Genomic DNA, 27,136 nt, shown 5'->3' on the forward strand with positions numbered 1-27,136 from the left:
AGGTGACTAAGAGATTATGGTGCGTCAGGTACATAACACTATACACTGTGTGTCACTTCATCTTAAGAGTTATCAACAAGAGGTATGGTGACTTACTTCCAAGCTTCAATATTATTTATGTACCAAGAATGCGTAATGAAGTTGCAGATGCTCTGGAAAATGAAGCTGCGAGGATGACACTGTTAAGGGATAGATTTTCAGTTGAAATTTTATATAAGCCATCTGTCCCTGATAAAATCACTAATTTACGTGTTTTTGATGATGACCAATAGATACTGCATTTCATGGCTAACGTTGACGTCTTCAAAGACGCAACGATAGATGAAGACGAGCACGTGCAGTCTCTGTAGAACACAAATGATGACAGTAAAGGCAACATCATCTCCAAGGGTGCGGTATCACTTGAAAGTTGTATGACTTGCAGAACTGCTTTCAGGGGCCAGTGAATGCCAAAACTCATAGTTCCACGATGTTGTAAGAACATATCAACCTAGGAACAAACAAATATCTAAAGTTTGTGAATCTCGGTACGTGTTGCACAGCACAAAAGCGACAAGCTTTTGTCCACCTATTCAGGCAGTACCATGATGTGTTCACGTGGACGTACAATGTATTGAAAACATATGACACGTGAATAATCCAACGCATCATTCCAATCAAAGAAGGGGCCAAGCCTTTTTAGCAGAAGCTAAGGAAAGTGCATCCATCAATTGAGCCCCTCATTCAGAAAGAATTGACTAAGTGGTCTATCTCGACGATGTCACAATATTCTCTAGACAAAGGTCTGACCCCCTGCACCATCTTAAGAAAATCTTTGAGCAATGTCGTAAGTACGGAATATCCTTGAATCCCAAGAAGAGTGTCTTCACAGTGTCTTTAGGGTAACCTCCATGGGCACATCATTTCCAAGATTGGCATCAAGGTAGATCCAGACAAATTTCAGACGATCACGCAGATTCCTTATCCTGTGAATAATAAAGTAATGCAGTCCTTCCTAGGGAAGATCAAATTCCTCAGAAAGTTCATATTTGATTATGCACAGATTGTCGAACACATTCAAGAGATGAGCAAGAAGGATGCAATGTACAGTTGGGGGGAAAAGGAAAAGGAAGCGTTCACCCAAATTAAGAAAGTTATAGTAGAGGCGCTTGCATTGTAAAAACCAAACTTCAACAAGGATTTCTTTCTCTATAAGTTTTCTTCTGACACTTCACTCACTTTTATGCTCACTCAGAAAGACGAATTGAACAATGAATGACCCATCTCTTTCATGATAATGAGCTTTCAAGGACCTGAACTAAACTATCCCGTCATGGACAAACAAGCATACACAGTATACAAGGCGGTTAAACATTTCAGACCCTACCTCTTGAAAAATCATTGCATTGTCTTTGTGCCGCACCCAACAGTCAGATCACTGCTTGTTCAACAAGAGCTGGGTGAGAGAAGGGCGAACTGGATGACATGATTAAAAGAATATGATCTTGACATCAAGCCAGTTCACACCATAAAAGGTCATGGTCTTTGCAGAATAGCAGTGGAAGCAATACATGATCAAGAGGAAGAAGAATACCTCGCCGGCTGGGAGAAAGAAATTGAAATGTATAATGTTGAGTGAGCCCCCCCCACTTCACACGGAAACTCTTGGTACGAAAACATGCGCCAGTACCTTGAGCATGGCACCATTCCCTCTCACTTTTCTATGCGGCAGAAGAGGGAACTTCGACTAAAAGCTCTATCTTAACAGTTGGTGCATGGAGTGCTTTACAGAAAACATCACAACGATGTTTTTCTTAGGTACGTTGAGGCACAAGATTCGGAAAGGGTGTTACCCATGATGGACCAGTCGATGGTCACTTTGCGGGCAACACAAAAACACACTAGGTCATGCGGGCCGATTTCTATTGGCCTACATTATTAAAAGATGCACATGCCTAGATGTGCTGACAAAAAACGAAGGTTAACTGCCCCACTACAGCCCGTTGTAGTGGACAAACCATTCCAACAGTGGGGCTTGGACATCAATGGGGAGATTTTCCCACATTTTCCAAAGCACTGCCGCTACATCTTGACTACTACAGATTACTTTACGCAGTGGACAGAAGCAGTTCCGTTGAAACAAGTGAATGACTAGGAAGTCATCAGCTTCCTAAGGAAAAACATCATCTTGAGGTTTGGCATTCCCGTATCGCTTGTTTTTGAAAATGCAACATACTTTTCTTCGTTAAACCTTTATGACTTTGCATTGCAAAATGGTATTGTGTTAAAGCATTCTGCTAACTACTACCCACAATGAAATGGTCTTAATGAGTCCACAAACAAAAATCTTATCTGCATCATAAAAAATACCATTTACTCTAAAAAGTGGAACTGACACTCCACTTTGGTGAATGCTCTATGGGCTGACTGAGTCACACCCAAACCCTCTCTAAATACCTCCCCCTACTTCCTGTATATGGAAAAGAAGCCATCCTCTTGCTGAATATCTACCTGCCTGCTCTCTAGTTGTCCCAAGAATCCTAAGGTAAGCCATGTCTATTAGTTCAGCATAGGATGGAGACATTACACAAGCTACAGGAAGAAAGGGTGAAAGAAAAAGAAAAGTTTACACTTCACTAGAACTATATCAAGAGATGGTTTGACAAAAAGTCTACAGGGAGTACCAACTTCACTGTGGGTGACTTAGTCTTGCGGTGGGATAAACCCCACGAAGACAAATGTAAATACACAAAGTTTTAGTCCTTGTGGATTGGCCCATTCGTTGTTCACGAGAAGCTTGACGAACACACGTATCGTTTACAATCACTTGACGAGAAGATTGACACTCTCCCTATTAATATCCAAGACTTAAAATATTATTTTCAATGATCTGGGTTCGCGCCCCGCACTGTGTACATACTCCTTTCATTATTGTTCTTTTCTTTGCTTTGCTATTTTTCTTTGATTTACTCTTCTATTCTTTTCTTTTTTGTTTCGCTTTGCTTTGTTGTTCTATTTTTTTTTTTAATAAGTGTTGTCCCACATTACGTTCTGGCTTCTGAATGTGCATGTGGTTGAAGTTTAAAGAGTCTTGTGACACTACAACGCTTGGCTAGTCCTCTATCCATCTTCTTTGTGCTTGGTTGTAACTTTTCGAGGATGAAGCCTTGACGAAAATACGATCCGTTTGTAAGGAAAGTTTTGGTCACACCATGAACCCGTGTCCAATCTGGGAAACCTCATGCCTATACTTAGTTTTTTGCTCTGTGTGTTCAAGCTTATCCAACTAGTAGAAATGGAGAAAGGGAAAATCTAAGTGAGAAAACCTGCATTAGAGGTCTTTACATGCTTCTCTGAAGGAACAAACTCTTCTGATCTCAATAAGTCGGGATCCCTCTTCTACCCCAAAAATAAATAAGTGCCTATGCATAGCCCTCTTTCAAAAAAATAACAAAGATGAAAGAAGAGAAAGGCTTCCTACGTAGAGAGGTGAAGCAAGTAACTCCACCGGGGCACTATCTAGGCTCGCTGGCAGTGGAACAATGTTTGTGTTCCTACGTGACTTTGTCGGGGTACTGTCTAGGCCTGCTAGCAGCAGAGCAACAATAGAGACGAAAAAATATGCTCTGAAAATATTAAGCTCATGAGCCAAATTACCCTTCTCGCTTTGAAACACTGTGATCTCGCTGAACTTTGTGTTGTGTTCAATTGAGTCGGTACAAGGTGCATTGTGTCTGTCTGCGGGGTAAGTGGAGAAGTCGAAGTAATCTGCATAATGAATCAATACTCCCTGAAAGGCCAAGGCCCTGCACTGAAAATTAACCAAAACAGAGAAGCTCGTATTCAATTAGTGTGTCACTAAGTGTTGTAGCAGCTGCAACACCCTCCAAAATTTTGGCTTGCATCCAAATTTCGGAGCCTTCCTTGTTTTTTCCTTTGATGGTTGCAAACACTCGAGCTCACCCCATGAGCTCTTGTGGAGTCTTTTTCACCTTTTGCTTGTTGGACCAATGGTCATATTTCGACATGTTGATTGCTTTGTCATGCTTGCAATCTTGTTCTGCTGAGTTGATCTGATATTGAATGTTAGTTTTGATGTGCTAATTTCAACTTCAGATTTATAAACAAATGCTTGTCAATTGCTTCATGTGCATAGGTTTCCTTATGGTGTTTGTGAATGTAAATAGGCAAATTTTATCAAGTGTTAAGTGAAATTCATGAGAAAAATAGCATGAAAAACAAGTGCTTAACAACAACAAGTAAATGTACAACAAACAATCAAAATGAACACTTAACACAATGTTTTGATGAAGGAGTTCACCCCTCTTGGACTATATCTCCTTGGTCCAACTTCCATGGCTTGGGCCTCTATATTAGCTCAATAATGAAAAAAGTGTTGTTTACAATGCTCTACTACTCTTGAAACCTGCTTCAATGTGTTCATAATGCTCAAATCAGCTAGGAACACCTTTTCCTGATCTCCATTTGGTTGAATTTTGCTCCAGTTATGACCAAAACTGTTTTCTCCTAGTAAACCTCCTCTAAAACTAGAGGAACTCTAGTTAGTCCCGCTAATTTTGGAGTTAGTGCTGAATTTGGTGGTATCGCCAAATTTTCCGCTGAATTAAACTCCAGATTAATTAATGCTAATCATGATTAATTAACGGATAATGGTGGATTTACACAAATACCGCACAATTATGTCAAACAGTTAACATGCAGTTTCATGGAGCGGTCACATGCCATGATTTAGTGGTGGTTAGGCACATTATCCACGTGCTTTCTTGGTCGTTAGCCAATGATTACGTTATGTGTGTTCACATGGAGGGGGTTGGCCCATGGGCTGGCTCCCTCCTAACCCCCAAACTGCAAACAGTTACACCATAACATTGTGTTGAATCTGTTATATGTTAAGTCCTATGATAGTGGTATAACGGTAAACCTTGGAGTTTGTTGGGGTGAGGTCGCGGGTTTGACCCCGTCGACTTGCCCATTATTTTTTCACGCCACTTGTCCCCTCCTTATTGGTCCTCCATTAACTAATCAAAACATGCCACATCACCACATCTGATAACCAACCATAGGATGCCACTTGTCAAACTTTGATTGAGCATTGACCGACCTTTGACCTTGCCCAGTCACCTACCATGTTAGCAATACAGAGTGCTGACTGTGCAGTGATTGTACATTTTTTTCAAAAATTCCACTATTTGGCAAAGTGGACAAAACACGATATCTTCCTCATACAAACTCAGTTTTCAGTGAAACGAGTTGCGTTGGTATCTTTTTGCCGAGACAAACGTGGTCATTTAGGTTTCGAGAAATTATGAGAACTTTGATTTTTGAGCTAAATATTGAGCACCTGATCATGAGTTTGAAGTATTTTCTTTGTGTGTTTGGGTTGTCATCGTTATGTGAACATCCATCGTACTCACACACAAAGTTGTAAGCATTGTCGCGCAAGTTTCATCACGGTCATCCAAAGGTCTATCACAAGTGTCACTTTTGTCATTCTCAGCTCTAAGATAGTCTCACCGAGGGCATGTTTCGTCTTCTTGTCATGGTGGTTTATGTTGTCTCGTCATCAAGTATGTTAAGTGTATGATCGCAATGTCAAGTCTGCACAAGTTCACTTTCTTTCAACACTTAGCGATTTTCCTGAAAATTTGTCTGACCGAGAAACCCTCTTCCACCAAACCCCGACTGAGCTGCAATGCGCAATGTTAGCCCTCAATGACCTTGCTCTGTTGCCCAAAACTACGCAATGCTTGAGGTTGTCCTCTAGGTGAGTTGCACTGTGCAATCCTGGAGGTGAGAAGCTTGTCTTCCTCCCAAAATTTTGCAAAGTCTGCCTCCATGACCAAATTGAACTGCACATTTCTCAAGCACAGTCATCATGCCTACTTGCCTACCGAAAGCCTGCACTGCTCTGAGACCTGGGTCTACATTGTTCTCCAAAATTGCGCAGAACTTCCCAATTGGTCCTCTACTTCCTTTCTCTACACTATTCCCCAAAACTACACAAACATGCCCAACTGACCCTCTGCTTCCTATCCTACATGTGGTGTAGGTAAATTCTCAGTGCGGACACAAACAATTTCTCTAGCCCGAGAGAGCGGGTCTCGCCACAAAAAAATAATGTATGGAAAACCTCCTTAAGCTAGAATCAATTAAGAGGGCCTACCTCTTAGAACGATATTCCTCTTGGTGATGATCTTGCTTCCTTACTCCAGCTATCTTTTGTTTCCTTCCTTCGAATACCTGAAACAAGCAAACAAACAACAACAACAAATGTGATAGCATACAATACTGTATTAAGCCTACTTAAGAGGTCAAGGAACATTAAGCCATAAAGATGTAAGATAACACTTCATGTAGGAAATCAATCAATAGTTGTATTCATATAAATAAAAAAGAGACTACAACCAATGCCTTGACGTTACTGGTCTCCTCCGACCTATTCGGGTTCCCACACTTTTGCTAGCATCTCATGGATGGCCCCAACAATGGAAGTTTCAAGGCCTCTTCCCTTTAGTCTCAAACCAACCCAAAATAAACTATTCTCCCTCAAACATACATAGAAAGATACAAGCTATAGATGTCTTTTTGATCATTCAAACTCACTCAAAAACTAGTTTAGCTTGGGAAAAGATAGGTTTATATAGCTTGGATGGATGGGAGATGGTTCCTCTCATCATGGGAGAAGGTCTTATCTCTTGATTTTGTTCCATCCTAATATGGGAAAGGAGCCCAAACTGACTTCTTCGGCTCCATCCAGCCCAACCATTCACCAGACTTCCGTTATGAAGCTTCTAGAGCTGGAAGCTTTGACTCCATATTTAAAAAACATACCAAAATAGGATCGGCGCAACTGGAAAAGGGATTAGTCACTCCATACGGCGCTAGTGATAGTTTTAATCTCTGCAAATCGGCACTAGGAGGAAACTGGTCAGTAGCGTCGGTCTTGTAAACTGGGGTAAAAGGAAGATTCTTGGGAAATGATGCAAAGGGGAATTATTCTGTTCATGAAGAGAGACATATTGGGAGTTTCTTCATGATGGGAAAGCATGTAGGGTTCACTATAGAGGTCCTCCAGGTTCATGGACGGGGAGTACAGGGACAGTGACAAAATTTTGTGTAACATATGCCCCCTAAAGCGTGAAGGCCGAACTAGAGTGAGGGGTGAAATTCTTTACAAGTGGACGCGGGGAACCAGAGTCCATCATCGGAAAACCTGCAAGCAAGCATAAATACATATACATCACTGAAAAACTCTTAGAAATAATACATGAATCGTGGTATGGATGCAGCCATCCAGAGAATGATCATGTAAATGGATCCAAGGCATGGGCGCAGCCATCCAATAGAAAGGATCATAATGAAACTAAGGTATGGTCGCAACCATCCAATAATGAGAAGGATCACATATAACAACTCATGGTATGGTCGCAGCCCTCCATCTGAAGGATACATGTATATTAACACGATCATGTCATATCGCCTCACAACCTAGATTGGTGTAATCTGAGCCCAGGGTCTTGCGCTCCAAACAACCTGATCAAAGTACAAATCCTAACATGTGAATGAATGTGTTGAAGTCGAACATGCTAGAAAGTCGCTTGATTATCGGTCAATGATGTGAACCATTAACAAGTGCAAGAGAAACCACCAATAATGACAATGGCTCTCAAGGTACCAGCAACACAGTTAATGGAATGTGAATAAAGGAACTGAAATCAAACACCTGTGAAATCACCCGATCGAAAGCCAATGATGTGAACTTGTCGTTGAGTGTGAAGAACTTTCCATTAGGGCATGCAAGCTCTAAGGTATTGGAAGGGAGTCTGTCGGCCAACTTCCTGGATAATGAGATGATGTCGGCAGGAAGCAACCATTTCGAAGGAGGGGCATGATGTATCCCACATTATCAACACGAGGCAAAGGGATGCAAATGATTTCAGATGATATAGAGAATCAAGAGTAACTGTAACTGAAGAAGGACTAACTCTTGAACACATCGGCGACACAACTCCAGGGTTTGGCAGCTTTTGGATCCATAGGATCGGTGGTCATGATGAAATGGCAGAGATCAAATGGAAGGAAAAAATGAACATCCTAACTTAGGAAGGTCAATAATGAAAATGAGGATATCCCAACCCGACACGAAGCAGAAAATGTCATGTTCAAGAGTGAACTGACGACACGACTAATAGAATTTCCAATTTTTCCCCCACCATTTCTAGCAGGTACCCCAATTATTTTTTATCGCAATCTTGAAGGGGATAGCATGTGCTTGCACTGTAAGTTCATTCTTCAGACGAATCTGACCTAGTAAGTTTAATGAGCCCTAGGAAGGAGAAACTCATGTCCGTCATGGTGACGAATCCAATGTGTTTGAATTTTTTAACGAGTCCGACAAAGGTGTAACTCGGTATCTTTTTCATGTTTAGAGAGTTTGAAAAAGACACGGAAAAGAAAACTCCACATGGTCCCTTTTCGTACATTTGTGTCTCTCGAGCCCAAAAAGGTAGAAAATGCTACTTGAGAGAACTGCTTGACCATTTCATTCGAGTACCTTTTTCGTAAATAGTTTATCCCAGCCTGAAAAAGGGGTAAACGTATATTGGGTAAACAATGTTTCGTAGCCTTTAACGAGTTCAAAATGACAAGAGCTCAACAATTTTTTCGTGTTTAAAGAGTCAGAGAAGAGATTGAAAGCGGACCCCCCATTTTTATTCTCTTTTACGAGTCAAAAAGGGAAAAATACACGGTGATATTTTCATTTGATTTTTATGAGTCGAGAAAAGAGTTGAAGCGTGACTCCAATACCATCATCAGTAATCCATCACCTGTCGCTGCACAAAAGGTAAATGCATTATCCAGTTTCTGAGGCAAAATAGGTCAAAAATACTTTTAAAAACTCAAATATTTCATGAAAAATGAATAAAAGGAGGAAAAAGTAATTATTTTTTACCATTTACCATTTTACCTTTGTGTGAAGAACTTTTCACCCATTTATGACCTAATTTTTTAGGAGAAGATTGTGGGAGATCCGAGAGGCCATTCGTTGATCTCTTAGTTGCAGGTAAGAGCCAAGACCTTAAGCTCCATTTTCATGCTTATTTTACCTATTTTTAACCGTTTTTTGAATTTTTTGAGGATATTTTGATAAAAAAAATTCGCCCTCGATTGGCGCGATTTCCGGGCATGGAATCGCACCGATCGGGGGTTATTAAGACTGTCAAGCGCACCGTCGATGCTATTGTTTTTATAATAGTCACACTAACGCTGTGAACACAAAATTTTCAAGTTTTTCCCTAATTTGTCCGATTGAATGCAAATTTTTCTAGCCAAGGATGTTTATTGACTTGATTGTATGGTTTTTGCAGGGAAAAAATCAGGAAAAATGGTGGATTGGAAGGAATGCGAGCATGAGGAAATTGAAACACAAGCAATGTCAGACCCAAATTGCTTGAATGCTCTGAGGAACTGTGGGCTCCTCAAATTCTTCCTCACACCATGTCTACGACTCAACCAGAATTGCTATGGTATCTGATCAGTCTCTGGGATGTGAATTGGGAAGTCTTCATGATCTATGGCCAAGAACTAGAGTTGGAAACTTCAGACATTTATTTCATCACAGGACTATCCCAAAGAGGGGAGGCAATAAATCTGTATGGGTCAAGGCTGATTGGGGCAAGTGTGACCACGTTACTTGCAGAACACTGCCCAAAAGCACTCAAATCAAAAAGTGGCAAGATCGAGATCATGATTGTTCGGGATCTTGTGCTGATAGTGTTATTGTTGACCATAAACAGAGTGGCTGGGGCTCAAGTGTAGCATGAGACCAACAAGTCAAAGTTTCAGTATGCTATCGATTGTACAGCACTGACTATCTTCAACTAGGCAGAAGCCATGAAGGTAAACATGAAGCGCCAGCTATCAAAAGCCAAGGCGGGAAACCTGAAGCAGTTCTGCTATGGGTCCGTTCTAGTGACCTTCTTTCTGGAGTGGGTTCCACTGTTTCACTACCAGCTGGCTAAGGTGGAACTGCCATTGCCATGAGACCCACAGATGATCCGTTGGAGTGCATTGATGCCCACGATTACTGGGGGCCAACAGATGTCTAATAAGCTTGCCTTCTTCTCGTGGCTACGACGACAGCTGATCGTAGTAGAGGATTGGGATTACAGCGGCACCGACTTCGGCGTCGATCTGGATATGTTGTTTCTAGAGGGGGAGGATTATGATGATGGAGGTAAAAAAAAACCATTTTAATTTTTGATTTTTTATTGTTTTTGAAATATATGTATTCATGACATTTCGATTTTATAAATGTAGATGTTGGACCAGAACATCCTGCCAGGATGTCCCCGATTACCAGACACGTTGCTCGGCAGTTCGATGTCACTCCTTATTAGGAAGGAAGCAATAATGAGGAGGAGATCATACGGAACCTTGAGGGATTGACCCACGGTATCCCAGAGTATGCCTGAATGGGTGATGTCCCACGCAAGTATCAACGGCACACAGTGGGGGTATTAGATCGGATCCATCGACTGTTGACTCGTGTAGTACGAGCAGTTACATGCTACCATGAGCATCATGTTGATTAGTTCATCGGTCTAGCATTCCACATTTTTGAGGCCTGCGAGCCACTGATGTATTTGAACACACATATTATTTTTTGGGGTTTTGATGTATGAAAAACATTATCGACATATATATATATATATAGATATGCTATATTTCCTTGCTTACTATGGTACAAATGTTTTGTTTTTTTGTTTTTTATATGTTTCGAAAATGTCTGTCTAGCACATAATTAGCTAATGCAGCTGTTAATGTATTCATATGTCTAGGAATATGATGATATGTAATGTAATAAAAATTTCTCTCCAATAGACGAATACATAGATACATTCTCAATATTTGAGGGTTTATGATGAAATATTGCCCGTTGAGTTGAAGAACAACAAGTTGTGAATCAAGGTTGACAACCAATTCCTGGATGTCAAGAGCGATAGCTTCTGACAACAATTCGATAATTGCGCTATACTCAATGATGTTATTAGTTGTTCGACCTAGACAAATAACTTGAAGATCAATCAACTCACCATGGGGGTCATAAATGGCCCAAGCCATGGATGATAGGTTTCAGGTACTACGACAAGCACCATCAACGAAACCGATGTGAGGAGACATTGACATCTGCAAAGCAGGCAGAAACATAATAAGCAGGAAAAATGATTGCAAAACAACACACCAAACCACACTATACAAAAATGAATAACACGCTATTTTATAAAAGAAGCCATGCAAGATGACCTAAGCATAGTAGATTTTGAGATAAAGCCCATTACGGGGCTTTTTAAGGGATTGCCCTTATAGTCAATAAGCTCATAGGCCCCTTTCCGTAACACACATTTAACAATATACGACCCATGCCACATAGGTTCGAACTTGCCTGACCCTAGCTTATCATTAGCTTGATCATACATAAGAACCAAATCGCCCTCAGAAAAAGCTCAAGGAGAGACATACTGATCAAAATAGGACTTGACCCGCTTTTTCTGTGCTTCGATGACCAAAGCAGCAAGACGGTGAGTCTCATCCAATTGTTCTAGGTACAAGAGGCGCTCTTCTTGAGGTGAGGTCTTGAGGAAAAGTTCAATAGCCAACTTGAGGGATGTAGGGTAGATTAACCATCACTTGTGAACAATATGGAACATAAGAAGGTTGGTACTAAACCTGAGCCATATTAGGCTACTGGTACTGGATGTTACTTGACTAAGATAGACCAATAGGATTCAGTTGTTGGTACTGGACATTACTCAATCCAGCAGGACCAACATGGGTTTAGAATGGCACCCGAAGAGGGTTGTATCATTTCAACCATGTGAGCTTGTGAGCCACTCACATTAGTTGTACGAGACATCATAGAAACATTCGTACCTTGCCCCCCGAGCGGTGGCACAACCTGTCCACTTACTGGAGGGATTAAAGAACTAATAGAGACGTGATTCGAGACCGTCGGTTGAACCAGACAGGTTACTTGGACCGACGAAACAAGAGGATTTGGAATGGTGGGTTGCATCGGGACTGAAGTAACTGTGTGATGCACCATCGGTTGGGAGGTCATAGCGCCAGATGCCAAAATAGGATTGTGATATAGTGATGAGGAAGTAGGTGTGTCGGAAACCATCTGAGATAAAGTCACGTAATTACGCGGTAACTCAGGATGATCACTAGTTGGAATGCTTCCCATGTAAGGGAAAACTTCAGGAGGGAAAGGATATTCTTGCTCCTCGACTGTGCGTGGAGTGGAAACCTCCAAGTGACCCGAAGAGGAGACTAGGATTTCTCCTTCTGATTCCATGGGTGAAAATAGGAAACGACGAACGATCGAAGATGTTCGAGGGGATAATTCCAAAGGAATACCTGGCTAATCGTATGGGCTGTATGGACATTGTGGTGATATCACAATAGGATCGAACAAAGGATTCGAAGGATAAACAACCAGTTCAAGCTGACCTTTAGAAGTCGGCGAACTCTCGGGAGTCTAGATAGGATTATCTGGAGATTCCAGGCCAATGTCAGAAAGTGACCCAGTATCTAAAGGAGGGGGAGGATGAGATGACAAAGGTTGAATGCTCAGAACAATTCCCAGATCAACGCCTTGTTCCTCAAGTGACTGCAGCAATTAAGGAAAAGGCTCCTCAGACAATCTTTCAGACAAAGGAGAGGAAGAGGAACTAGGCAAACCAATTGGTTTGGCCACGATGATTTTGTCTCAAATAACCAGAAGAGAGATTGATTCCAAGGCTTTAAAATTATTTAAAGGTATACTCATGATGTGGTCTAGAAAAAGACTAACAAGAATGTTATAAGATTATGGGCAAAAAACTTTTAAGATGCAAAAACAAACTAGTGCTCTTTCATGTTTTAAGAGTCGAGAAAGAAGCAAAGGTGACTCTATCACTTTCGGTTTGAAACGAGCTTGAAAGGAAAAGCGCTTAGGTGGTCTTTTATGTTTAGGGAGTCAAAAAGATCAAAATGACTTCTCAGGATGATCTAGGGAAAAAGGATTACTAGGTAACCATGAACTGCAGAATACCTCCCAACAAACCGAGAAGTACGGGCAAGAAATCTCCCCGAATATTGTGTTCGGTATATCACGTTTACAAGGCGACAAACTTGGCTTCCTATGGATAAAGGATTGCAACCTAGTGGGGTCTCCCTTTATATACACGACAATACAGGGAGCACAAGTTCGTACTAGTGATGTCTAGTGCCAAAGCGAATGACAACTGCTAGGTTTAAAGACGTTGGAACACATCTCTAGCCTAGACCTTATAAATGTGATCGTTAGGTTTCAAATGCACCTTAGGTTAATTGAATACATTTTAGAGTTTATCTTGAAATTATGTCTCGGTTTTCAGGCCTTATCGATGTGACTCGAAAAACTCCTATATGCAGCTAAATGAGACAAGACCCTTTCAATTCGATGAATTGTTTACACTAATGAGAGTAGAAAACACATTAAATGCAACAAAACAAGCAATTGAAAGAAAAATGACTTTTTCACTATTTCGCTTTTTGAAAACAAAATGATGAAAAACTCTTTCCAATTCCTATCTTTCCTATTAAACGCACTTCAAGTAGTCCTTTCACTAGTAAAGAGAATTCATTTATTTTCCAATGCAAATGACAATGCAACTCTAGTATTCAATGATGATAACTAATGTAACATATTGATCCAACAACTAGAGTTATGCATTTTTCAATGAAATTACAGAATGAATCTTTCACAAACGTTTCATTGAAAATTTTTCAAGACAACTAGCCTCAAGAAAATGCATAGCACAAAAGAGAATTCCTTTCAAACTAATGATGCAAAGACTCAACCAAAAACAAGATGAGCAGCATGATCTATGCCCGAAAAGAGATGCTTAATCAACAAACGAAAAATTTTCATACTTGTTAAATGGAAATCAAAACTTGACTTGCTGAGCACACAAACAGGTGAATGGATGACGACCTAGATTCCCTAGGGTTACAAACCATCAAAGAACTCGAGAAACCAAGTGAATAAAATGCAAACCAAACAAGCAAATAAACCAAGCTGAAAGATCTTTCCAACCATGGAGAACACAGTGAAAACAAGCTAAGAGACAGAAATCACAAGGGCAAGACACACTGGTTATGATCTAGGGGAAACCCTGATCTTCACCTACAGGAATCGGTGCAACTGCCTAACTGAAAACAAGCGCTAGAAGGGGGTCAAAGCTATTGTTTTTTAGAAACTCGCGCTGATCGGCGTTACTGTCAGAAAAATAAACACACTGATTGAGGATTCAAGGAAAAAAATAAAAAATTTCAAAGGCTAAAACCAGACTTGCCACTGTAAATTTCAGGCTTAGAGTAGTAAACCACGCAAAGAAAAGAACATTAAATGGAAATGGTGATACTAGAAAAGTTCACACAAAACCATAAAATGAAAATCACTCATACAGAAGGGTTGGCTCCCCAGCGGAGTCACCAATTTGTGGTGCAGGTAAATTCTTAGTGTGGACACAAACAATTCCTATAGCCCGAGAGAGCAGGTCTAGCCACAAACAAACAATCTATGGAAAACCTCCTTAAGCTAGAATCAATTAAGAGGGCCTACCTTTTAGAACGCTATTCCGCTTGGTGATGATCCTTCTTCCTTACTCCAACTATCTTTTGTTTCCTTCCTTCGAATACTTGAAACAAGCAAACAAAAAACAACAACAAATGTGATAGCATACAATATTGTATTCAGCCTACTTAATAGGTCAAGGAACATTAAGCCATAAATATGTATGATAACACTTCATGTAGGAATTCAATCAATAGTTGTATTCATATAAATCAAAAAGAGATTACAACCAATGCCTTGAAGTTGTTGGTCTCCTCTGACGTATCCGGGTTCCCACACTTCTGCTAGCATCTCATGGATGGCCCCAACAATGGAAGTTTCAAGGCCTCTTCCCTTTAGTCTCAAACCAAACCAAAACACACTATTCTCCCTCAAACATACACTAGAAAGCTACAAGCTATAGATGTCTTGCTGATCATTCAAACTCACTCAAAAACTAGTTTAGCTTGGGAAAAGAGAGGTTTATATAGCTTGGATGGATGGGAGATGGTTCCTCTCATCATGGGAGAAGGTCTTATCTCTTGAGTTTGTTCCATCCTAATAGGGGAAAGGAGCCCAAATTGACTTCTTCAGCTCCATCCAACCCAACCATCTACTAGACTTCCGTTACGAAGCTTCTAGAGATGGAAGCTTCGATTCCATATTTAAAAAGCTTGCCAAAAGAGGACCGAAGTGACTGGAAAATGGCTCAGTCACTTCGTACTGCGCTAGTGCTAGTTTTAATCTCTGCAAATCGGCGTGAGGAGGAAATTGGTCAGTAGCGTCGGTCTTGTAAACTAGGGTAAAAGGAAGATTCTTGGGAAATGATGCAAAAGGGAATTATTCTTCTCATGAAGAGGGACATATTGGGAGTTTCTTCATGATGGGAAAGAATGTAGGGTTCAATGTAGAGGTCCTCCAGGATCATGGACAGGGAGTACAGGGACAGTGAAAAAATGTTCTATAACACTACACTATTCCCAGAAATTGTGCAGTCATGCCTCAGCAAGTCCCTTGCAACCCTATCTTGCGCTCCTCTTAGAAACTGTGCAGAACTGGCCAATTGTCCCTCTGCAGCCTCACTTTATCTTCCCTCTAGAAATTGTGCAAAAGTACTTCCCCTCAGGATCCCATCTTACAACTAACACTGGTGACTTTCACTGTGCAATTCTGCCTCCCAGTCATCACTGTGCAATTTTTACCGACAGTGCAGGCTGTCTTCCCAGAATTCCTCATTCCAAGCTAAGTTGCGCTATGCACTATATCAATGAGTTGTCCTCCCTCCTTGTCCCTCGGAACACGAGAACAATACACCATGCTAGACTACGAGGTTTTGGATTTGATGTCATCCTGTCATGAGTGAATTGCAGGAACAAGTACACTAATATATCATGGCGAGATAACAAATGGGATGAAGAAGGAGCACACATGCTCCAAGACTTGTTTTCAATTGGATGGACATACCAAGCATATCAAGCAACAAGAGAAAGTAACACATGCATTGAACTATCAAGTAATACCGAGACCATCGAAGAGCTCGCAGCACTATACCATGCAGAGGAGAAGACAAAGCACACCAAGAGTACATCCATCACTCAGCAACGCAACAACTTGACATGGACACCGCAATGAGCTAGTACATGTTAGCAATGTCATGTCGAGTTGGGTCATGAGCTGTCTTGGCCATATCACCACTATGGTCCATATTCGTTGTGACCGAAAGTAATGTAAATTGAAGTCCAATGGATGCACACAAGAAGTCGAAGAGTCATGTCAGTTGAAAAGTCATGGGAAGTTGAACAATCACGAGGGTAGTTCAAGAGTCACAAGGGTCAAGCATCACCCTTGGCTATATATACCCCTCCCATTGTATGAGCAAGGAATTTTCACCTTGGATCCTCCCACATAGCCTTGAGAGTCTGTAGTGTGTTCCTTGAGGAGAGAAGAGTGGGTCCAATGTCCCACTACTGGGACTAGTGATGTATGGTGTACAGATGTGTCTTGGGACATTTTCTTAATTCAGAGGCCTATTAAGGCCAAGACGTTTTCATACATGTTTTGTAGATGTTTGTAAGACTATTCTTTAAACATTTGTAATGCATGTTTTCTTAACCTGTACAAAGATAGTTGAACTACTTTGGTTATTTTATTACTTACATTGTTGAAGATGTATTGTATTGTTTATCAATGTTGTCTTGTCCTTGTGGACTACTCCGCAAGACATTAGTCAAACCATTCTTGTTTACTGGTTATAACAACTGCCACCTCCATGTGGACTACTCTACTGGATGGTGTACTTGTTTTCCCTTGCACTTTGGTTTTAATGACTTCCACATCCACTGTGGACTACTCTGTTGGATGTTGGACATACCCTTGTTGGTTTGCATATGTCTCTCCCTATGTGGTACTACTACCTCTCTTCTAGAGGCTCACTTTACTCTCTCCCCTTACGGTAAGAGAACCCAGACATAAGTTACATTACACACTCACCAGGCATACTCACCTCGCTTTTTGAAGATACAAGCATAACACTATCATGTGTTGAACAACAAGAGCTAAGGCAAATCTATAAGATAATGGCAATCAAGCCATAGTACCAGATGGGACTCCTACACCAAACAGTGCGAGGTCTTCATCCCAAGGAGATCCCATGAATTTTGGCGGGTCCATCATCGTTAACACTTCCCTCAAAATGGTAGTTGTGTGAAGGGATGTAAATTTTGAGGAGGATAAAGTGATGTGGTACTCTCTTGAGAAGGAGCTTCATATCCCACCAAAAGAGGATCTTTTAGCTCTAAAGCAGGATCCTGAGGAATTTGTGGAGCAACCACAATTGGAGGAGCCAAGAGGAGGCAGAGTGGAAACATTCACTCAAGTAAAGCCATCCAGAGAAGGTAGAAAAATAACTAGGGAAGATGATATATTGGTGCAGGATGCGAGGGACACTGTGGGAGCTCCTTCAAATTTCCGCAAGAAAAGGAGGTCACCTGAGAGGTACACTAGCTACATGGCTTCAATGACCGAGCTTGTGGATATTGAGCCATCCTCCTTTGAGGAAGAAGTTGAGCAACCTGTTTGGGTTGATGCAATGGTGGAAGAATATGAATCCATCATAAAGAACAATAATTGGGAAGTGGTCCCAAGATTGGAAGATAAATCAGTTATGCGTTCAAGATGGATATTCAAGGTTAATCTTGCAGAAGATGGAAGCATAAAGAAGTATAAGGCCATATTTTTGGCCAAAGGATTCTCTCAAGTTGAGGGAATTGACTATGAGGAAACCTTTTCTCCCATAGAAAGGTATTCATCCATTAGATCAATTCTTGCACTGGTTGCACAGATGGGGTGGAATATCCACCATATGGATGTAAAAAGAACATTTCTCAATGGTGTTATTGAGGAGGAAGTGTACATCGAGCAACCAAAAGGTTTTGCTACATTTGATCAGGAGTCTCATGTGTGCAGACTCAAGCAAGCATTGTAAAGTCTCAAACATGCACCGTGAGCTTGGTACACCAGGATCGATAGTTATCTCACTGGTTTAGGCTTTACCAAAAGCGAGGTGGATGCGAACCTCTATCATATTTTGGTAGAAGGTAAATTGCTTATCATTGTTTTATATGTTAATGATTTAGTATTAACATGTGATGAGTTGTTGATCAACTCTTGCAAGGGAGTTTGAGATGAAGTACATAGGTCTCATGCACTACTTCCTCAGGCTAGAAGTATGGCAAGGTGATGGAGAATTGTTTGTGTCTCAAGGAAATTATGCCACCGAGAAACTACAAAGATTTCACATGGAGAGTTGTAAACCCATGGGGACACCTCTAGCGACCAACTAGAGGAAGGAGAATGCAACTCCAGGTGAAGAGGTGGATGCTACCATTTACCAACAACCAGTGGATTCACTGATGTATCTTGTGAACACACAACCAGATATGTGCTATGCAGTCAACCAAATGATCCAAGCTATGGTTAGGCCAACTAATTTGTATTGGAAGGCGAGAAAGCATGTTTTAAGGTACCTCAAAGGCACTAGCCAGTACTGATTATGGTATAAACAGATAGAGGGAGTGAAATTGTGTGGCTTCATAGATGCATATTGGGTAGGGAGTCCATCCGACTAAAAGAGTACATCAAGTGGAATTTTCAGTGTTGGGTCCACAACAGTTTCCTGGTACAACAGGAAGTAGAGATATGTGGTGCTCAACTTGATAGAAGCAGAATACATGGCTTCAAGTCAAGAAAAATGCGGGTGATATGGATAAGAAAGATACTTTTTGGATTGTATGATCAGGAGATGGATACAATTGTGATCTATTGTGATAATCAGAGTTGCATTAAGCTCTATGAGAATCCGGTATTTCACTATCGATCCAATCATATAGATATTTGGTATCATCATTTACGGGACTATGTGTAGAGGCAGATAATGCTGCTACAATACATCCCAATAGAGAAACAAGAAGTTGACCTCTTGAAAAAGGCTTTGTGAAGAGGGAAGTTTGAATTCCACAGGTTCCGGATAGGGGTGGTTGATAATCCATTTCTTGCTAAGAGGGAGCATTGAGGAGTGTAGCAAGAAAGTCTCAATTTGACTTTGCCTTGGTCAAATTGAGAAAATTCAATTTTCCACATCAAAAAACAACCTGGAGGCAATTAAATGAGGTGACATGGCCCTTTTCACTTAGTTAACTTAGTAAACTCAAGCTATATGGCTTGGAGTTTAGTTAAGCATGTGTGATCGCTAAATTTTAGTAATCCATGTCAATTATTTCCAATTATGTTCAGTTAAACTAGTTCTAACAGTTAATGGAACTATTAGAAGGTAAATTGTGCAGTGGGATAACTGTCTAACTTAGTGATCATCCAATGAACTGATCAACCAACTCAAAATAGTTAGTGGATGTAAGGAATTTGAGTTCCTTAGCTGTGGTGGAGATTCCAAGGCAGTGTAACAAGAAATTGTAAACTAGTTTGAGTGTACAGGTGTTGCATGTAGTCAGATGATTAATCCTTGAGAATTGCGCAACTAATTGGAGGAAAATTCATAAAAAATAGGGGCTAATTCCTCAAGACTTGCGCAAGGAAAAAGGGGCTCAAGCAGAGGCATAAATTGACTAAGTCTGGGTCAGACCTTCCAATTGAGCAGAGAGATAGGTTATTCACTTGCATGTTGTGCTCAGAGTGGGAAAGAAATTGTAATACATTATCTATTTGGTGGGCTCCAATATTGTAGCAATAATGCTACAACTCCTGGAGCTTCCTTCTCTAATTTTATCAACCCGGTAGTTCGTAACAAACTTGGATGCGACGGTGCTGTATGCACAAGTACTAGCTCTTGTCGCAGCTGTCACTTGGTCAGCTGGCACAAGTCCGCTAGGGGATCAAGCCAACTTCTATGAGCTCTTAGAATAAGCTTTTTAACTGATGAATGAAAGCTAACTCGAAGGAAATTAACCTACTTGCAGAAAGGAACTAAAAGCCAACAAGAAACACAAACCCTAACAAACCCTAATTCTACCAGCTAGTCTTACTGATGCAAAGGTGGGGATGCAAACTACTGAAAGAGATGCCATTACTTCTAGGAAGGTGAGATGCATGTGTCTAGACTACTTTGATCTGAAGAAAACATATTTTTGTATTTTTGTTCAAGTTGTTGGAATTATTATGCGTGTGCTTCTAACTGGGTCTTTGTTGTGCAGGGATAAATCAAGGGGAGGAGTGCTTGGAAGAGGTCAGGAAGGCTCAGAGAGGGTCTAAGGAGTCCCTAGCATCCTTTCAGAGAGTTTCACAAAGTTTGGATGCCAAGCAACCGTGTTTATGAGCTTCTACAGGAAGTCTGCAGGGGTTCTCCAAGATGTTTAGAATTTCTACAGGAAGTTCAGTAATTCCTACAGGATGTTCTACAATCAGATTTTTGGGTGATGGATGAGTGGAAGAGGCTGCATGGATGGATAGGGAGGTAGGAGAGGGGTTTGTAATGCCTTAGGGACAAGGAGATGAGATGAAGAGGGGGTGTGCAAAGCTGGTTGGTCTAAAGGAGGGTAGAGGGAATGGAAGGCCGAAAAGGTAGAATAACGTGGGTAATAGAAGAGTTGGGAGGCAAGTGGTCTAACTGGGAGATGAGTAGATGGCCTAGGCATGGCTTAGAAGGATAAGGGAGTGAGGGAGTAGTATTGTACAGTGTAAACGAAACAAATCATCCACGTCCTGCACATAACCAAAATTTCATCAACCTATTCTAACTGTTTTAATAAAACCAAAGAACAGCAACGTTATTTCTAAGGAAAATCATGCATGGTACTGAAGCAAAGAATCATTCCACAAGATCTGAATGCATGGACACTTCTACAAACAAAAATATTGCATCAAAGATTGCATGAACATGTAAAACAATGTTTTTGGTGGGTGGCACTGTCTGCAATTCCACTCCCTAAACAGAGGTGAAAGTGAGTGTGCAGTCAACCCTTTTTGGAACTCTTATTAACTCCAATCTCCTTACTCTATTCTAAACTACTGAAGCAACTCTGTTCACTAACCTACTTAACCACACCAAGAAATTCAACTCAGCAAAATGCGTTTCCAAATGCATGTAAAGGAAAATAAATACAATGCTGAAAGAAAGATAACAATACAAAGGAAGGAGGCCTTAGGCTCTCAGGTTGGGCCCAACCCCGAGAGCTATGGCTCCTTTAAGAACTCAGAACTGAACTCAAATCTGCCTGCTTTTCATTAAAAGATAACAATCATAAGTCAAATAACATGCCACTAATGGCTTACAAAAGAGAAAAACAGAGCTATCAGCTCGTAGTTCAGAATGTGCAACAAGGTTTCAAAAAGTCCTCTTCGAAGGCTAAAGCCCTATCATTTATACATCTTGAGGCCCCAAGCTGGCCTCCTAAATCAGTGGGGCTTGGCTGACCAAACTAAGAGTGATCTGCTGCTTCCTCAAAATCCATTTGGCTGCCTTCTAACTCGTTGGTGGTGGTTGTTGGAGCTCGGAGTTAGGGGTGAAGATCACGAGGAAGGCCATTCAATGCTGTGGACAACCTTCCTACAAAATCTCAATCCCATCTTGGCTGTCTCCTAGCCCTCATCTACGTGGTTTTGCTCCATTAAATGTCAAAAAACCTGAAATAAGCACGTGTTAGCCACCTAGGAATAGTGACTGCCCTCATTCGTACAAATGACATAAATATACTAAAAAATGATGCATAAGTTATGAAAAATGAAGGGTTGAGCAAGGGTAGTTAGGCCAAATGAGCCCAAAATGTTACCAAATTTGGGGCTCATCATCACCCCCCAGCTAAAATGATTGCTCATCCTTGAGAAACTAATCCAGCTCCTCATCCTTCATTGCCTTTATTGCCACCCTCACATCCCAGGCTTCTGCAGTAGTGTCCTCCTTACTGACATGGAACCCAGCCTTTCTTTCCACCTCTTCCCACTGTTCATGCTCATCTTTCTCTGTGCTGCCTTCCATCAATCCTAACAGCAGAGGTGGGCTTAGCTTGAGGCCAATCCAGCTGGCCTGGAGGTTCTGCATGGATTTCTTATAGAGGGGCACCCGTACTAGAGCTTCCCTCATTCGAGTTGGAGTGTGATATTCCCTGATTTTTAGACTGTGGGCCAATGTGTTCCATCAGCGGGTGCAAGCTTGAGTACAGTTGTCCCCTAACAGTCTCTCCATATCCTCGAAATGCGCTATGGCCTGGGCCTGCTGATCCATATATTTCAATAAAGCTTGAGGGTTGGTGGATAAGTGTTGGTGTGCCGATATTAATGCAGTTGGATCCCCTGGTTCTGCTCTAATTAGTAGTGGCTCATGCAGCTCTCGGTTCATGACCTCCTTGACTTCTGCTGCTCTCTTGTCTTCATGGTTCAACCATGAGGCAAGTGCCATCAACTGCATATCCCCTAAGATCATGTTTGGATCCCATGAAGTCACATTAGGAAGGGCCAAATTATGGAGATAAAACTCCGATAGTTTGGCCTCATCCTCTGAGGAACTGGTATTGCATAATTCTGTGAATTGCTGCGGGTCTTGGAGTTGGGAGATACCCCTTTGCGCCAAGGCATTGATTTGAAATTGCAGCCACTGGTCTCTCAGGTACAGGCCATAGGATTTGGCCGGCTGTCTGCATTGTATAGCATCCATGGCCCAACTGGCCATGCAGGCCAATTGTGCCTCTTTCTGCTACAACTGCTGTTTGAGAGCTTGTATCTCAATTTGTGCTTGCAGTTCTGTTTCCTGTAGATGCGAGGTTGGCTCCCCAAGACTGACTTGCAGTCCTTCTCTGCCTTGCTGTTCTGCTGTGATGTCCCCTGAGGATGTGCCCGTTCCTCTCCTCAGCTCCTGTAGCTGCAGTCTCAGTTTTTCGTTCTCTTCATGTAGGAACACCCGCTGGCAATTTGCCACGTGTTTAGCCATAGCTAATTCCTTTCTTGCCTCCTTGAGTTGCTCCTCCAAGCGGCCTATGTCTGCCACACCTTTTGATTTGGCTATTTTCATCCACGTGTGGGTTCGTACTCTCTCTTCCTCCAATGCAAAGAAAAGTGGCACAGTGAATTTCTGTGGTATAATTTTTCCAGCTTCTAAGAAGTTGTAATATGAGCTCAGACTTGGCTGAGGACTAGGCTCCGGAATATGCTCTTCCTCTTCTTCTCTTGGTGGCTCTACTTCGTCTTCCCTCGGTGGTGATGAGGGTGCCTCTCCTTCCATCCTCTCTGTCTCCTTGAGCCGGGATAAGGTTTCCTGTAGAGCGGCCTCAGCATCCTGTAGCCGAGCTTCTGAAGCCAACCTGTCCATTCTTTCTTTCCACGTGATTGTATTCGGGCTCCCCCTCTCATAGGTGACTGATATCTTTGAGGGGGACCTCTCCCTGGGCGAGGTAGGGGTATCCTCTATAGTAATTGGGCTGCTGGACGGAGGTTGTGGCTTGCCCGTTTTGATTCTCACACTTCTCCTAGCTTTGAAATATAGAGGGGCCTCCCTCTTTCTCTTTTCCTTTGGCTTAGGAGGTGTACTGAGGGAGGCCAGCACGGCTGCTGCCTCCCTTGCAAGAATGTCGGCTCTCTTTTCCTTGGGTTTTCCTTTCTCAGGGCTTCTTGTAGAAGGCCCTTTATCAGCTGATTTCTGGCTTCCTGTAGATGCTGGTTTTGGTTTTCCTGTAGAAACAGGTGGCACCGATTTAGTTTGTTTTGCTGAGTGTGTTTTGCTTTTTGACTTGGTCGAGGTTGCTGTCGAGGTGCCTTTACTGACGTGGACCTGCTCAGTCTTGTCCACCCTACTTTGTAACCTTTTCTCTCTGGGCGTCAACATGGGTGTGTCATCCTTCTCTTTGGCAACCTTTTTCTCTTGTTTCTCCTTTTGCTCTTTCTTCGGTACTTTGGCCGTGGGTCTTTGGCCTTTTTCTTTCTTCTCTGTGGGTACTGACTCCTTCTCCTCGCTGCTGGAGGAACCAAGCTCTTCGGTCAACATTTTTATATCGCCATCCTTAGTCAGATTTCGGAAGGCTTCCCATGAGAGAGGGACTTTGTATGTGTGAAGTGCATCCTCCACGAGGAGCTTAATGAGCCCATGGTGGGCTACCTGGTCTGGCGTGCCTTCTTTTAACTTGGTGGCACATTCTGTCATAGACTGCAGTAGAAAGTAGGGAATACTTAGTTTGTTTTCTGCAGGTAGGTCCATCTGATGCCTTAATTCTGTGAGTAGCCGGAAATGGTACCCATACACAATGTTGAACCGTCCTTCGCATGTGATGTATTTCATAATTTGGAGGCTGACTTCGCCCCAAAGTGGCAGTAAGCTAGTTCTGCGAACCCTGTTCTTATCCTCTGAGAATTGCTCCTCTGGTGGGAAGAACTCCTTTTTAGCCTTTTGGCCTAATTTCCTCTCCTCCTTGTCCCATGGTACCCCCATTGGGAGCTCAGTGACTCGGCTGATGAACTATGGGGTGAGTCTGAGACTCAAACCCTTGAAATTGACGGTGGCCAGTGTTTTTGATTTTGGCTTCAGAGCTCGCAAGAAATCCTCTGCCACCTCATCATCATATCCTTGCAATTTGTCGCAAAACGACATCCACTGCGCACGAGTGAACAGCTCTACCACCTTAGGGTTCTCCCTTAGTTTCTTTGAGTCGGTCGGTTCCTTTCTGATGAATCCACCCGGCATGGTGAAAACCTGCTACGTTAGCTGGAGGTGGCAGGTGCGTATTCAAAAACTAGCCTTTTGGGACAGAGCGTAGAACTACGCCTCTGCCACGCACACAATTCATGAAGACTATCTACAGATGAGCCTTAAAAATCACCTCCTGTAGGAAACCTTACATACACTTCGACGACAATTCATGCAAACGAAAGACAACACTTGCAATTTTTATGATCAGACTGTGGTTTTACGTTTTTGAGAACGTCAACTCCACCACCCTCGAAACCAATTGCATGGGAGGCACAGGTTCAGGCTTACCTTTTCCAATTCGCCACCTTTGACCTGAAGAGCCCAATTTTCCTCGTGGCAGTGAGCTTCCTGTAGCGCAGCTTTCCTGTAGAAGCAGCGCGCGGGTTCTGGAGAGCACTGCAGTGGTTCTGCGCCTTCTGTGCCGCTACCAGATGTTCGAACAGGCCGAAGACTTGGAGTAACGAGCTTCAGAGGAATTCGGACGCTCACTCGACTTCTAAACGGCTGATGATAAATGCGTGGGGTGGCGATCTAGCCGATAGATTTGAATCTGACGGAATTCGTGGCGCGGGGGTGAGCTGTCCCTGCCGGACTGTTGGACGACGTCATCTACTCATTCCACTGCAAGTTCCCTGACTGTTGCATCATTCTCCGCAGATCCGCCGCCGTCATTTCTGTTAAAACGCGCTTCTCCCCGACTGGACGGTTCTCACGTGTCCACTACCCGTTCTTCTTGCCACGACCACCATTTTACACATCCGACTAGACCATCTGACTGGTCGTCGTGGCCAGTTGAATGGCCATACGACTGCTCAACCCATTCATTTCATACTTGCAAACATTTCAAAGTATTATTCATGTAATTCGACGAAAGAAAGGGCGAGGCACTTACCTGTGCGGCCGCGACATAATTTTCTAGGTTTCAGGACGATGATGATTAGATTTGCTTGCTGCTTCTATTTGCACATGCCCGGAGGTCCTTCCTTTTCGCAGGCTGCTGATGATTACGATGCTTATTACCTGGCTGCGGGTGGTGCATGTGCCTGCTCTATTATTGCATGTTGCAGGCGATTTAATGGTGTACACTCTAGCTGGATGAACTGCTACGGGATTCCTGTAGGATGTCCTGTAGCAGTTTTTCCTCCTCGGGTGCATGCTGAACAGTGGAGACGGTGGCATCTCAGCCATGAACGCAGGGCCCTGGGCGGCTTTGATAAGTATTGCATGGTATCTTTGCATCTTTTTTCCATTTGAGAAGCGCTTCCTCTGATAATTCAATGATCTGTTTTGATTGTGCAGGTATTTTCATTGCATGGCAACTGGGGTGGTAGAAGGAGGTGACAACAGTGTGTGATGGAGAAAATAGTAGCTTGCATGCCTCCATGCCGGACCTCGGTCGTTAGATCTCCCCACATAATTAGTTCTGGGCCGTCCAAAACTTCTACAGGAAGTTTCCTGTAGAAATACAGAACTTCCTGTAGAAAGTCTGTAGCTTCCTGTAGAAGACTAAACTGTGATCAAATCGTGCCCATACCTTGGAGAAGATGAGTGTTTCCGGAGGGGGTGCTGGTGAGGTCACCTGGTAGCATAATAAGGACCCTTGTCTTTGAGTTGAGGGACCTCTTTTCCTTCATAGAATACCTGCAACCTGCATGCATTGCCACATTGTGAACTTGCTGTCCCTGTTTTTTTTTGTTTATTGTTTTTTTTTTTTTTGAAAGACAGCAGGGGCGCCTCAATGAGGTTTTCACCCTTGCCATCTGCCTTAAGCGCCTCAGAGAGGTTTTCACTCAAGGGTCTTTTTCAAACCTCTTTTTTTGAAAGACAGCAGGGGTGCCTCAATGAGGTTTTCACCCCTACCATCTGCCTTGGGAGCCTCATAAAGGTTTTCACCCAAGGATCTTTATTTTTTTTTTTTTTTTTTTTTAAGATCTTCAGGGTGTGCCCAAAATAGAGACAGAACCCTTCTCTATGACCAGCACTGATTTTTCCACAGTTTTGATGAATTCTTGTCTTGAGAGAGGTTTCCTGTAGATCTTCAGTCGATGCCCATTGACAAGCATGGGGATGGCCTCCTCATCAATGGTCCGAATAAGAACAGATCCATTGTCATTACACTTTTCCACTGCATACGGTCCTAGCCATCTGGTTCTCAGCTTTCCCTTGAAATCCTTATGCCTGGAATCATACAACAGCGCCTAATCTCCCGCTGAAATTTCTTGTCATTGAGGTGTTGGTCATGCCACACCTTCCTCTGAAGTTGAACCACTTCTGAGTGAAGAAGGGCCTGCATTCGGTGCTCGTCCAATCCA

Source organism: Pinus tabuliformis, chromosome 6 (assembly GCF_031772625.1).
Source record: "Pinus tabuliformis cultivar Carrire ecotype Pingquan chromosome 6, CPIR1, whole genome shotgun sequence".
Lineage (NCBI taxonomy): Eukaryota > Viridiplantae > Streptophyta > Pinopsida > Pinales > Pinaceae > Pinus > Pinus tabuliformis.